We start from the raw sequence: 12,791 nt of genomic DNA on the forward strand, positions 1-12,791 counted from the left end.
GTACATAGCCGGAGGTGCGGCCATATTTTGGTTGGCACAACACTTCCGGCTATGACTATATTTGGAAGTGGGTGGGTTTTGTATATACATGTGCAAGCAATTATTCACTTTGTCCCTTGTTCCCCCTTTGGTATATAAGCATTTTGAAGCTCATTGACAAGTCAGATGCACTTGAAAAAGAACTCTTATGGTTGAAACGCGTTGTGCTATATTTGTTTTTATTTGTATATATATATAGAAACATAAAAACATAGAAACATAGAATGTGACGGCAGATAAGAACCATTCGGCCCATCTAGTCTGCCCAGTTTTCTAAATACTTTCATTAGTCCCAGACCTTATCTTATAGTTAGGATAGCCTTATGCCTATCCCACGCATGCTTAAACTCCTTTACTGTGTTAACCTCTACCACTTCAGCTGGAAGGCTATTCCATGCATCCACTACCCTCTCAGTAAAGTAATACTTCCTGATATATATACACATTCTTTATTTTAAACTATTTGTTTAAATAAATCTTTTTTACACTCACTTTGGAGTCTGCTACAATTTCATCAGTTCCTGCGGACATACCTGAAGGATTCACACTATATGTCTCAAGGAGGAGACGATAAGCGCTAACAGTTTAGAGCCAACTTTTAACAGGCTCTGGAAATTGTGAGTTTGAAGAAAATCCCTTTTCCTCAGTTTGATATTGTATATACAGGTTACACTATGTGTGTTTTATCTATTTATATGTAGGTTACAAGAAAAACCTGTTTGTGTGATTACCTGAAATATTGTATGTATAAGGTAATACCAATTTCTTTCTGTGAGCGCTAATTACCTTTTTTCTTTTCTTACCAAGTAATCTTTACTTAGTATCAGTAAATTTGGCTGAAAGGCCAATTTAGGTCTTTCAGCCTTTTAGTAGATAGCTCCCTAATGCCGTGGGAATTAGGGCGTTATCTACTTATTCATTCCTGTCATTACACTGACTGGCCAAGTAACTTACATTTTATATGAATGTATGTTAGTTGATTGTTGTAAGTGTTGCAAATGATTACAGCTGAATAATGGCTATGCTTGTATACTTTTTATTTAAAATTGTATGCAATGTAACATTCTTCTTCTTTCACTGGGTAAGTATATTAGTACTTAGGCAATACTGTGCTTCGGAACTTCGGCACTTTGACACCTCGGAACTTCGGACATTTGGAAGTATCCGAATGTCCGAAATTCGTCCGAATTCCTATTCGGACCGAAACGAATTGCACATGTCTAATATTCAGTCAGTATCATTAGAGATTCCCAGGCCTTCTAGTTCATGCACTTAAAAGCAGCAATGTACACGGATCACTAAACTGACAGACTTATATATTCAAACCAGCCACTTTCTTTTGGTTTCCTATATCTTAACCAATTAGAATCACCAGTCACCACACAAGTAACTCATTTATACTACCCTCCCTCATAACCTCGGCCCTGACACTCACTTAGGTGGAACCCAGATGCTATAAGGATGTCATGCTTAGCTTGGTGTGGCTTTTAGTATGCCCTCTTAACCCTTGTAAATGTCACAGAATGGCCAAATCACCAGGTTGGGTGGTCTACTTCCCCATTGAGGCTTTTTAGATGGATTTCACAAAAGATTTGTTATAAACTGTATTTTATTCTGTTTTAGGAATTGTTCATATTCTCAGAAAAATACTAGTTGCCATCTAGTAACTTGTTATCAACCGATACTACATTCTTTTACTATGTGGCACAAGTTAGATTGGCCAGACCGAGGAAGTTGTAAATATGGATGTTCCAATCATAACACATAGTTATGTTGTTCATGTCTGGTTCAGATACTTCATAAAAACTCATGACCATCAGGAGAGGCTGGCCTTACAACAGTTAGTTTTATGCAAAATGCTCTACCCCATCACAACTTTACATCCAGCCTAGCTTTTATTTTTTTCTCACCTATCTTTTACTACTTGCTTAGTTATCTTTGCTCACATTTCTATCACATATCTATCACAATAGTCTTTTCATTTTCGTTTCATAATTTATACTCCTACATGTAAATGTATGGTGGTCTGGTCCTCCAAGGTCCATATTTCTTACCCTTTTCCATCATAATTAATATTGCTAAACATAAATTTATGGTCTAGTAAAGTCCTCCAAGGTCTATATTTCTTACCAACCTAACCTAGGAACTAATTAGCCTAGACAAAATGCTACTTATATCTCAACCCATTTACATTCACATTAGGGTGGGTTCTAGGATACTCATTCACCAGCACAACTCGGTTTGTACTCTAAAATCTGTCTCTCTGAAACTGGGAGACTTTGTTACTCTCTACCAATTAATATTGTGTAATCAGCTAGGCTTATACCCAGCGCTGGCATAAGGTGATGTGCAAGCCAGGGCTAGGTCTATTTGTAGTGCACTGCTATTCACATGTGTACTCAAAGAGTCAGGTTCACACACTTTTTCTCACAGCTAGCCACTTCCACAATATAGTATTTATTCTGATAATTAATAATTTCGCTCTCTATTACAGGGTCACCATTTTATTGACTCAAGCACACCCCAACAGACTTTGCCCTTATGTATTAGGCCATTGTATAGTACAAACTCAGCTGCCAAGTGTGCAACATCTTTAGAATACTCAGAGCTTGTAGCTGAGACCCGAGACACTGCTAGCTGAAAATATTTTTTTTTTAGTTCCATACTGCAAGCTGGGGATGTGACGATGCGGCTTCTGATCTACACTTTAGTCTGGGGCAGTGACTCTGTAAGTTATTACCAATATCAATTTTGTCCAACTAAGACATTCGACGGGGGCGGGGCCGGGACCCGAAGCGGATCGGACGCCATAACTGCGGGCTCCCACCTTGAAAATAGACCGGCATCCAACCTATCAGTACCGAACACCGAACCGGCAGATGCCTTTCCAGTACACACCGAGGTCTGGTAGAGCAAAACGCGGGCCTAAGGCCTACCACGCGCCAACCATCCGCGACCTCAAGCAGCTGCTACGCGGCGCATACATACAGGGAGACTCCGGAAAGCGACTTTTACCCGTACCTACCCGAAACACCCGAGCCCATGGGGAAGCGTACTCAGAAGACCCACACTGGCTCCTCCACAGAACAAAACATAGGCACCTTATTACAGCCACAGGCACAGGCACAGCTCAAGACGACAGCCCCTGATCAGACGCCATCCCGCTCACCGTCCCACTCCTCTACCCAAACAGACACGGCAATCACGATGCCGGCGAACAACATAACGCCGGGAGACACCACACTTGCCTCCAAGCAAGACCTACAAAATTGGGTGCAGGACATACAAAAAATGCTAGCTGCAGACGTGGGATGCCTGAAAACTGCCATGCAAAATGTCACAGAGCGTGTCCGAGTGACAGAAGGCGACATCACAGATTTACAAAATGGCATGGCAAACATGCAACACACCATACAGCAATTGCAAGCCTCACAGCAAAGATTAATGCTGTAACTGTCTACACAAGAAGATCATGCCAGACTAAACCACATAAAAATTTGGGGAATACCCGCAGATATTCAGGCCGATGAACTGCCGCACTACGTAAGGAGACTCCTGGCCAACATCCTGCCACTGGCAGTAAACAGGAAAATTGGGTTGGACAGCATATACCGACTCCCAGCTACCTCCAAGACACCTAATGCACCCACCAGGGATGTCATACTGAGATGTGCCAACACCCACGATAAAACCCAATTCCTGGCCGCAACCAGAGGTAAAACCCCTCTTACATTTGAAACAGCCCAGCTGTCATTCTACCAGGACTTAACCCGGGCCACACTACAATGGCGCAGGACGATGCAACACCTCACAAGCCACTTACGCACATTAGGGGTACCTTACCGCTGGGGCCCACAAAGATCCCTGCTACTCCCTCGCAGTGACGTCACCCACAAGATAACATCGGACGCAGAGGCACCCGCACTTCTAGCGAAACTGGGACTGCCAGATCTGCCCACCAACTTACCCCAAGAACCACAGCAACGGATGGGAGACCCAGCCACCAGCACACCGTTTACCCGAAGGGCGATGGCGCCCACGAGCCCACAGACCTGAGAGAGAAAGGAGACTCTACAACCCGAGGACAGCGACAACGGGTCGAAGCTGACAGCAATCAGAGACAACGCACTTACACTCTCTTAAGCACCCGGTTATGACCATCGAACTGGACACTGGAACTTTCTGTCTAAACTATCTACTGTTTGAACTGTATGCTTGAACACACAGCCATGACTACCACGACATGTGTATAGCTACCCTACCACCGCAGCCTAACACACAACTACCGAGACGCCAAGACAATCCCCTCCCTGCTGCCCCCTTGGTTAGGGGTAACATACTGATGGACAACATCCCAACCGTGACCCAATACACATATTACCAAGACAAGATACACAACTCCCTTAGGGATTGACAGCCTGCACTATTTAAGCACTGCGCAACAGTCTCTAACCTTGACCTTTTCCACGCTAGCACACCACGACTGTACCTAGATATACACAAGCTAAGCATGTTCATCTACTACATCCTGCAAACACCACATTACGACTACCCATGTTGTTGTTATAAAATATAAAAATTGTGCAGATAATCCTTTTGCCATGTTGGATAAACGATATAAATGTTGAGCCGGCGACTGCTGTTGTGGCAACCCAGGCATGTTGATGAAAATTGCACGCTAAAAATAAAGAATAAAAAAAAAAAAAAACTAAGACATTCGACCAATTTAGAATCATTTGATGAATCCTCAGTGAGCAGCTCAGAAGTTTTTCTAGGATGTATTTAAAGGAACACTATAGTCACCTAAATTACTTTAGCTAAATAAAGCAGTTTTAGTGTATCATTCCCCTGCAATTTCACTGCTCAATTCACTGTCATTTAGGAGTTAAATCACTTTGTTTCTGTTTACGCAGCCCTAGCCACACCGCCCCTAGCTAGGATTGACAGAGCCTGCATGAAAAAAAAACTGGTTTCACTTTCAAACAGATGTAATTTACCTTAAATAATTGTATCTCAATCTCTAAATTGAACTTTAATCACATACAGGAGGCTCGTGCAGGGTCTAGCAAACAATTAATATAGCAGGGGATAAGAAAATCTTAATTAAACAGAACTTGCAATAAAGAAAGCCTAAATAGGGCTCTCTTTAAAGGAAGTGTTTATGGAAGGCTGTGCAAGTCACATGCAAGGAGGTGTGACTAGGGTTCATAAACAAAGGGATTTAACTCCTAAATGGCAGAGGATTGAGCAGTGAGGCTTCAGGGGCATGTTCTATACATCAAAACTGCTTCATTAAGCTAAAGTTGTTCAGGTGACTATAGTGTCCCTTTAAACTAGGAGAGGGGGGAAAAGGGTGATAAAACATCAATCCAATTGCCCTCCAAAACAAGGACAGAAGGTGCCTGTAGCAAGTGTGTTAAAAATGATAAGCTTAGAGTCATGTCTACAAATGCACACAGTTTAGGGAATAAGATCCATGAACTTGTGGCAATAATGGCAACTGATAATGTAGATTTAGCCGCTGTTTCTGAGACCTGGTATAATGAGAAAAATGACTGGGTCATAGCAATACCAGGGTACTCCTTTATATAGAAAAGACAGGGAAGGCAAGAAAGGGGGAGGTGTGGCCCTGTATGTGAAGGATAGCATAACATCTAGCCTAATAAAGGTTAGTGAGGCGAACATAGAGTCCTTTGGGTTACGTTAGAAGTTGGTAATCACATAGTAACTCATGTAGTTGTGATTTATAGGCCCCAAGGACAAATAGAAGAGTTAGACAATCTACTAGTTGAGGAAAAAGCTAAAATGGCAATGAAGGACAAATTCATTTGTTACATGTGAGTTTACAGAGGAAGAGGTTAACAGCCAAACGCGCTAACCGATTGCGCCACAGAGACAGGTTCTATTTCAACTGTCAAAAGTAAAGACAAATAAGTCAATGGGACCTGATGGAATACACCAAACGTTATTAAAAGAGCTCAGTGGTGTACTAGCAAAACCATTAACAGATTTATTTAATTAATCATTGTTAACAAGAGTAGTTCCAGAAGATTGGAAGTTAGCAAATGTTGTGCCCATTCACAAGAAAGGTAGTAGGAAGGAGTCAGGCAACTATAGGCCAGTAAGCCTTACTTCAGTAGTGGGGAAAGTAATGGAAACCATATTAAAGGATAGTGTGGCGGGACCGCTGTCTAACTGTGAATTGCTCTTTCCTACATGTGGATGTGCCCTCCAGAAATGTGTGTTCCCTCTTTGTAATTTTACCCCTTTCTGTAATTTTGACCTTAAATCATGCAAAGTACCCTTTAACCACACGAGAGCGCTCTGGCACACGGAGCCCTGTGCACCGGATCACCCCTTTACTCCATTTAGAACGTTCAGTTAGAATGTTAACACTTCGCTAATGAGGTGTTAAAACTGCAAGGGAACAAGCAGCGCCTGCTTCCCCTGGGTGGCCACCGGTTCATATGCCTGAACGCCCACCAGGGGGAGCATTCTTCTCCCGAACTGGCCTGCGAGCACTGTCTTCGATCCCCATGTCGGGGATCATCCTACCCACTCCCCAACAGAGCTACAATCACTTCTATCCCCCACCTGGGAACTACCAGGCTAGGCTCGTAGCTGCTCTCTGGCGGATACCTGCGCTCACCGGAGAGAGGAACGCGCGCCAGCAGGGAATCTCTGGAGCTGTGAGTCGGTCTCACGGCTGCAGGCTCCCGCTGGCCGTGTGGAAGTCCATGCTGACCAATGGGAGAAGGAGCGCCTATTCAAACTGGGTTTGCGCCATTCTCCTCGTTGGTCGGCATGAGTAAGCCCTGACTGGTCGCTGTGGGGCGCTGGCGGCTAATCAGAGCAGAAGCGCCCGTTCAAATGGGACCCGGGGCTATTTAGCAATATAAGTTTAAACCCTGTAACCCCTTCCCGCCCCGGGGCGCCAAGCCCAAATGTTCACCCCCATGTATGTAATGTATTTTCATGTGTGTCCCTGTGTCCTGTTGGTATCTCCCAGAGCGGGAGATGGTTATCGGTAACCCGGCCCCTCCTGCCTGGGATTGTGTAGTGTTGGATGGAGACCACCTGCGGAGTCTGTGCATAAAGAGCTGTGTGCCCAAATAAAGTTTGTCAAAGGTTGAACCCTGAGAGATGGGTCTTGCCTATTATTAATAACAGGAATAACCAGCCAGGTTACCCAGGTCCCACTACAGATAGGATTGTTGAACATCTAAAATCACATGGATTTCATGATCAAAGACAACAATGGTTTACTTCAGGGAGATCATGCCAAACTAATCTTATTGATTTTTTTTTGATTGGGTAACTAAAATAATAGATCAGGAAAGATTGCTTACCTAGATTTCTGTAAGGCTTTTGACACTGTTGCACATACAAGGCATATCAATAAACTGTAATCTTTAAGTTTGTATTCCAATATTGTTGAATGGATAAGGCAGTGGCTGAGTGACAGGCAACAGAGGATTGTAGTCAATGAGTATATTCGAAGCATGGTCTTGTTACCAGTGGGGTACCTCAAGGATCTGTACTTGGACCTAATCTCTTTAATATTTTCCTTAGGAATATTGAAGAAGGTCTTGATGATAAGGTATGTCTTTTTGCTGATGATACCAAGATATGTAACAGGGTTGATATTCCAGGAGGGATAAGCCAAATGGCAAATGATTTAGTAAACTAGAAAAATGGTCAGAGTTGTGGCAGCTGACATTTAATGTGGATAAGTGCAAGATAATGCATCTTGGATGTAAAAAATGGGCAGAGTACACAATATTTGATAAAGTCCTAACCTCTACATCTGAGGAAATGGATTTAGGGGGTAATTATTTCTGATGACTTAAAGGTAGGCAGACAATGAAATAGAGCAGCAGGAAATTCTAGCAGAATGCTTGGTTGTATAGGGAGAGGTATTAGCAGTAGAAAGAGGGAAGTGCTCACACTGGTGAGACTTAACTTGGAGTATTGTACACACAACTGGAGACCGTATCTCCAGAAGGATATTGATACTTTAGAGAGATTTCAGAGAAGGGCTACTAAACTGGTTCAATAACTGCAGGCTAAAACTTACAAGGAAAGGTTAAAGGATCTTAACATGTATAGCTTGGAGGAAAGACGAGACAGGGGGAATATGATAGAAACATTTAAATACATAAAGGGAATCAACACAGTAAAGGAGGAGACTATATTTAAAAAAAGAAAAACTATTACAACAAGAGGACATGGTCTTAAATTAAAGTGGCAAAGGGTAATGGGTGCATTGAATAGCCTTCCAACTGAAGTGGTAGAGGTTAACACAGTAAAGGAGTTTAAGCATGCGTGGGATAGATATAAGGCTATCCTAGCTATAAGATAAGGCCAGGGACTAATGAAAGTAGTTAGAAAATTGGGCAGACTAGATGGGTGGAATGGTTCTTATCTGCCGTCACATTCTATGTTTCTATTTAGATTACATTTATTTGCTCAGCGTATTGGTCTAATCCTTCTCCACCTCACTCAATCAATCATAGTTGTTCAGGCTGGAATACATTTTGACGCTTATAAATACCGAGATAAGGTATTGAGAAAAGAACCGGTTTATAGAAGCTCCAATTTCGATTGCTTGCCAAAATAATGCAGAAAGCATAAGTGCCTAACACAAATATGGCAGTCCTACAACATGACACTGAATAAATTTTACATTTTTGTGGCAGCCACCCCAAAAGGATGAGGGGTTTCACCACTAGAGATGTTCTTTCCCCCTATTCAGAGTAATGCTTTCCAAATCCCAAGGTCGGTATAGCTGTGTAGCTCTTACAAGAGCTGGTGATTATAGCAAGTATAGCGGCTCCCTATAAACATTAGATGAGACTATGTTGAGTGTAAGAATGGAACTGGTTTATTGGTAGCCACACTGGCCTTTTATGTCAATCCCCATGCAAGGGGCACTCCCCTCTGACCTGAGAGTAGACTACAGTAAAACATATAAACAATCACATTGCCTCTCAGGTCCAGGACACTCCCATATAAAATAGGTTAATCCCTCCTCTGTACCTGGGAGATAATGGAGTCAAGCACTGTACTAAACTCAATTTTCTCCAGATGTGTCACAGAAAACATAATTTTTACAACATATTAAAAATACCCCCAAAACACATGGAAAACCCAATACCGTCATATCCCCTGATAGACCCGATCTGGTGGACCAACATATCCCCAAATCACCCAGATCAGTTTGGGAGTTCAGGATTCCCATGGAAGTCTCAGTTTTGATCGACCGCACACAAGGCACTTGCCCCAAAAGAGTTCCATAAAATCAGGCTGTGCAGTCGGTCTCTTTCGTAGCCAACGTTGGCCGCCGCCACGTGTTCGGCTATACGACCGGCGGCCACCCACTCAGAATGTTGGTATAATTGCAGTTACTTGAGGTGCGAACAAAGGTGAAAATGGTCAAAAAGTTGCACACTCCTGCCCTGGGTGGTCAGGCTGTTCTGTACATGAAATAAATAGGTCTCTCGGTGAGTTTGTATACCGAACTATGCAGGATATCAAAATAAACAAAAATTAACAGCATATAATCCAGTGATAGGGAATCCGTCAAATTATCATTTGTTTATTGTGTTGAAAAAACTGAAATAAAGTAAATATGGATTCGCTGACAAAAATGTGTAACTTTTTTTTTTTTATTAAATATTCTATCTGAAATATGAGTGTCATCAACACAGAGGTATAGGAACAATAGCTTCTTCAAGTAGCACAAATGTTTGGCATTCCAAAAGGCTACGTCTGCGCATAATATTTTCGTGGTTGAGGAAATAAGATCTTTAATTAAAACCTCAACAGGTAAGTAAAGAACACATTTGTTTTATTTGGTTTTACAGGTTTATTGCTTTTAGGATATGTGGGCCTTCTCTCACTTTTACATGTTACTATGGAGAGATAGATTGCGACTTTTGCTGGGGTGGTTAGTGGCTTGAGAACCTCTAGCCACCACTAAAGGTTTGACACCTTAGGGACATAATTTTACAGGTTGATCACACTTTTTTTTTTTTTTTTTTTTTGGCAAAGATAGAGACGATTGTCTTTCTCTAATAAAATGCAGGTTTTTTTTCATAGACTTCAAGATGTACTTTATAAATTTTAATGCACGTTTTAGATTTACAGAAGAGAGCACTGCATTGCACTGCTCTCTGCTGCTGCACTGAAATGGGTAATTAGGACATTTCCTGCCCTGTTGTAGTTGCCATAGCAATTCATAGAAAAATGCACCTTTTTTTTTTTCTTCAAATTTTCAAAAAAAGTAAATGCTAAGTGGAAGTCAATATCAGTGAATCCAGATTTAAGTGTGTGAATGATAGAGAAGGGATGAACCTTGGAAACAGGTCGGTATGTTGTGACCACAAATAAATATTGGCTTAATACAGACCTCACAGCAAACATTTAGGAAGACATTTAGAAATAAACCATTAGTGTGCTAAAACAAGCTCCAAAACTCGAATATATCCTACTATTTTTTTTAAAGCTTTAGACTAAAGCAATATTGACAGATCAGACGAGATAAGCTATTCCAAAGTTTGTGTGTGTCTAGGAAATGTGACCACATCTACATGCCGCAAGGTTTTTAATATACCTTCTTTTTGCCTAAATAATTTAAAAGGCTTTGCATAGGTATGTGCCAGACACAACCTAATGTAGAGTAAATGGTCTTCCTTGTGCCCTCGTTTAGGTCTTTATGGACAATCTTTCACAAGTTTGTGTTACTTGGAGATTATTAATGTCCACATTCATCTGTGGATACATCTTTATCTAAAGAGCACTTATTAAAGAATCCATCTTGATCTTAATTTTGAAAACGAACCTAAGGTTACTTATTACAGAGAAGATGGGTATTATTGGACGAAGGACGGGAGAGCAAGAAGCAAAGTCTTAAATTCGATTGGGTGTTTCACACTTGTCTTATGTTTCGTGGGCTCTAATCAAAGAGTGCTACTACTTTGAAGAAGAAAAAATAAAGAGATATGGTTCGATTATTTTAATTTTATATTCAACTGAATTTATGCTGCAGAACAATATGCTGTTTTAAATAAGTTGAATAGACATTATTGATGGAAATAAATACCAGAGTTAGATGCTGTTCTACCAAATATTAGAATAGAGCAGTTGTGTGGCCTACATGCCTTTGTCAATCCTTGGTTATACACTGAATTAAGGCAAATTGAAATGCAAATGGAAAAATTAAGGCAAGCATAGATGACTTGGAAAATTATTCCACTGAGATTGGCTATTTTAGCCTCACTTCTGCTATTCAGAATTATTTTTATTTTATTTTTAAATATGGAGTTTAGTGAATAACCTGGATAGTGTGAATATTGGTACCACATGATGTTTAAATATCTCAGAATCAGCTGACCTTCTGGGACCTTCACAGACTAGTATTTAGAATTAAAAAAAAAAAAAACATTCAGTAAGCAGAGTTGGTAAGAAACATAATTTTAACAAGAAAAATAAGGATATTTTGGTTGCACTTGTCTGCTAAGAATAAGAACATCAGGGTACAACAGGTACATGATCATAAAATTAAAAAGCTAACTGCAAAAACTTCTATTGGAACTAAACTATGCTGTAATACGCATTTTGTGCAGTAAGATTGTACCATAAATAAAATTCACTAATACATTGTTGATTACCATGTGCATTACTTTTATTGCCAGTTTATCATTATTTAAGTGGATACTGTTAGCAGTCTATGTTCACAAATGTTGCTGTTTGTATCCTCCTCAACATGCGCTGGTCTTGGTAAGTTAATACAGTATGAGCAAGATATTACATTGCTGAAGAGGTATTTGGTCAAATTAGAAAACCTGGCACACAAGTATCCAATACAATTTAATGTAGTTAAATGCAAAGTTATGCATTTTGGGATGAGGAATGCACAAGTTATCCGTACCTTACGTGGTTCTGAGGTAGAGAAAAAATTAAATGAGAATAGATATAGACAACAGACTAGACAACAATGTGCAATGTCAGATCTTGTCATGCATAAAAAGGGGTATTCACTGGACAAAAATAGAATTATGCATTTTGACAAACCAATGATAATACCCAATTTCTTGGTACCCATTGCAAAAAATTATGATATGGAACTAGAAGTGCAGAGGTAAGCTACACAAATAAGTGGAGTGGAAGATTTTAGTTATGAAGAAATGTTACAAAGTTTAAACTGGTTTACTTTAGAAAAAGCAGTATAGAGAAGAGCTGCACATACATATATATTTATAAATACATATAGGGGCATTACAAACCGCGCTCTTGTAACCTGTTTATTAATTGGACCGTACAAAGACGTAATCTGTTAAGAATTTAAGAAAAAAATGTTTTGACTAGGTCAGATGATTCTTTACAGTAACAGGATTAAAGATGTGGAATGGTCTGCCTCAAGAGGTTGTTTTAGCACATTCTCAACAGATTTGTAAAATGTCTAGATTCTTGATGTCAAATCTTTTTTGTTTGCTTTCTTTTGGATCAACTTCAATAGTTCTGATGAATGAAAGACTGAACTTGAGGTTTTTTTTTGCCTATATTACAATGTAACTATGAAAGTGTATCAGTAAAAAAATTCTGCAGAAAGTTTGTGAAGCTTTTCCATAAGCATTGTCACGTTCCTAAGGTGCCTTGTTCATTCTACGTCTCAGAGAAATTTGGCTGTTCTAGGGGGAAAAACAGGTCCTACCGACATACATATGCTTTAATATTGCAGTTACTAAGTG

Source organism: Pelobates fuscus, chromosome 11, assembly GCF_036172605.1.
Source record: "Pelobates fuscus isolate aPelFus1 chromosome 11, aPelFus1.pri, whole genome shotgun sequence".
Lineage (NCBI taxonomy): Eukaryota > Metazoa > Chordata > Amphibia > Anura > Pelobatidae > Pelobates > Pelobates fuscus.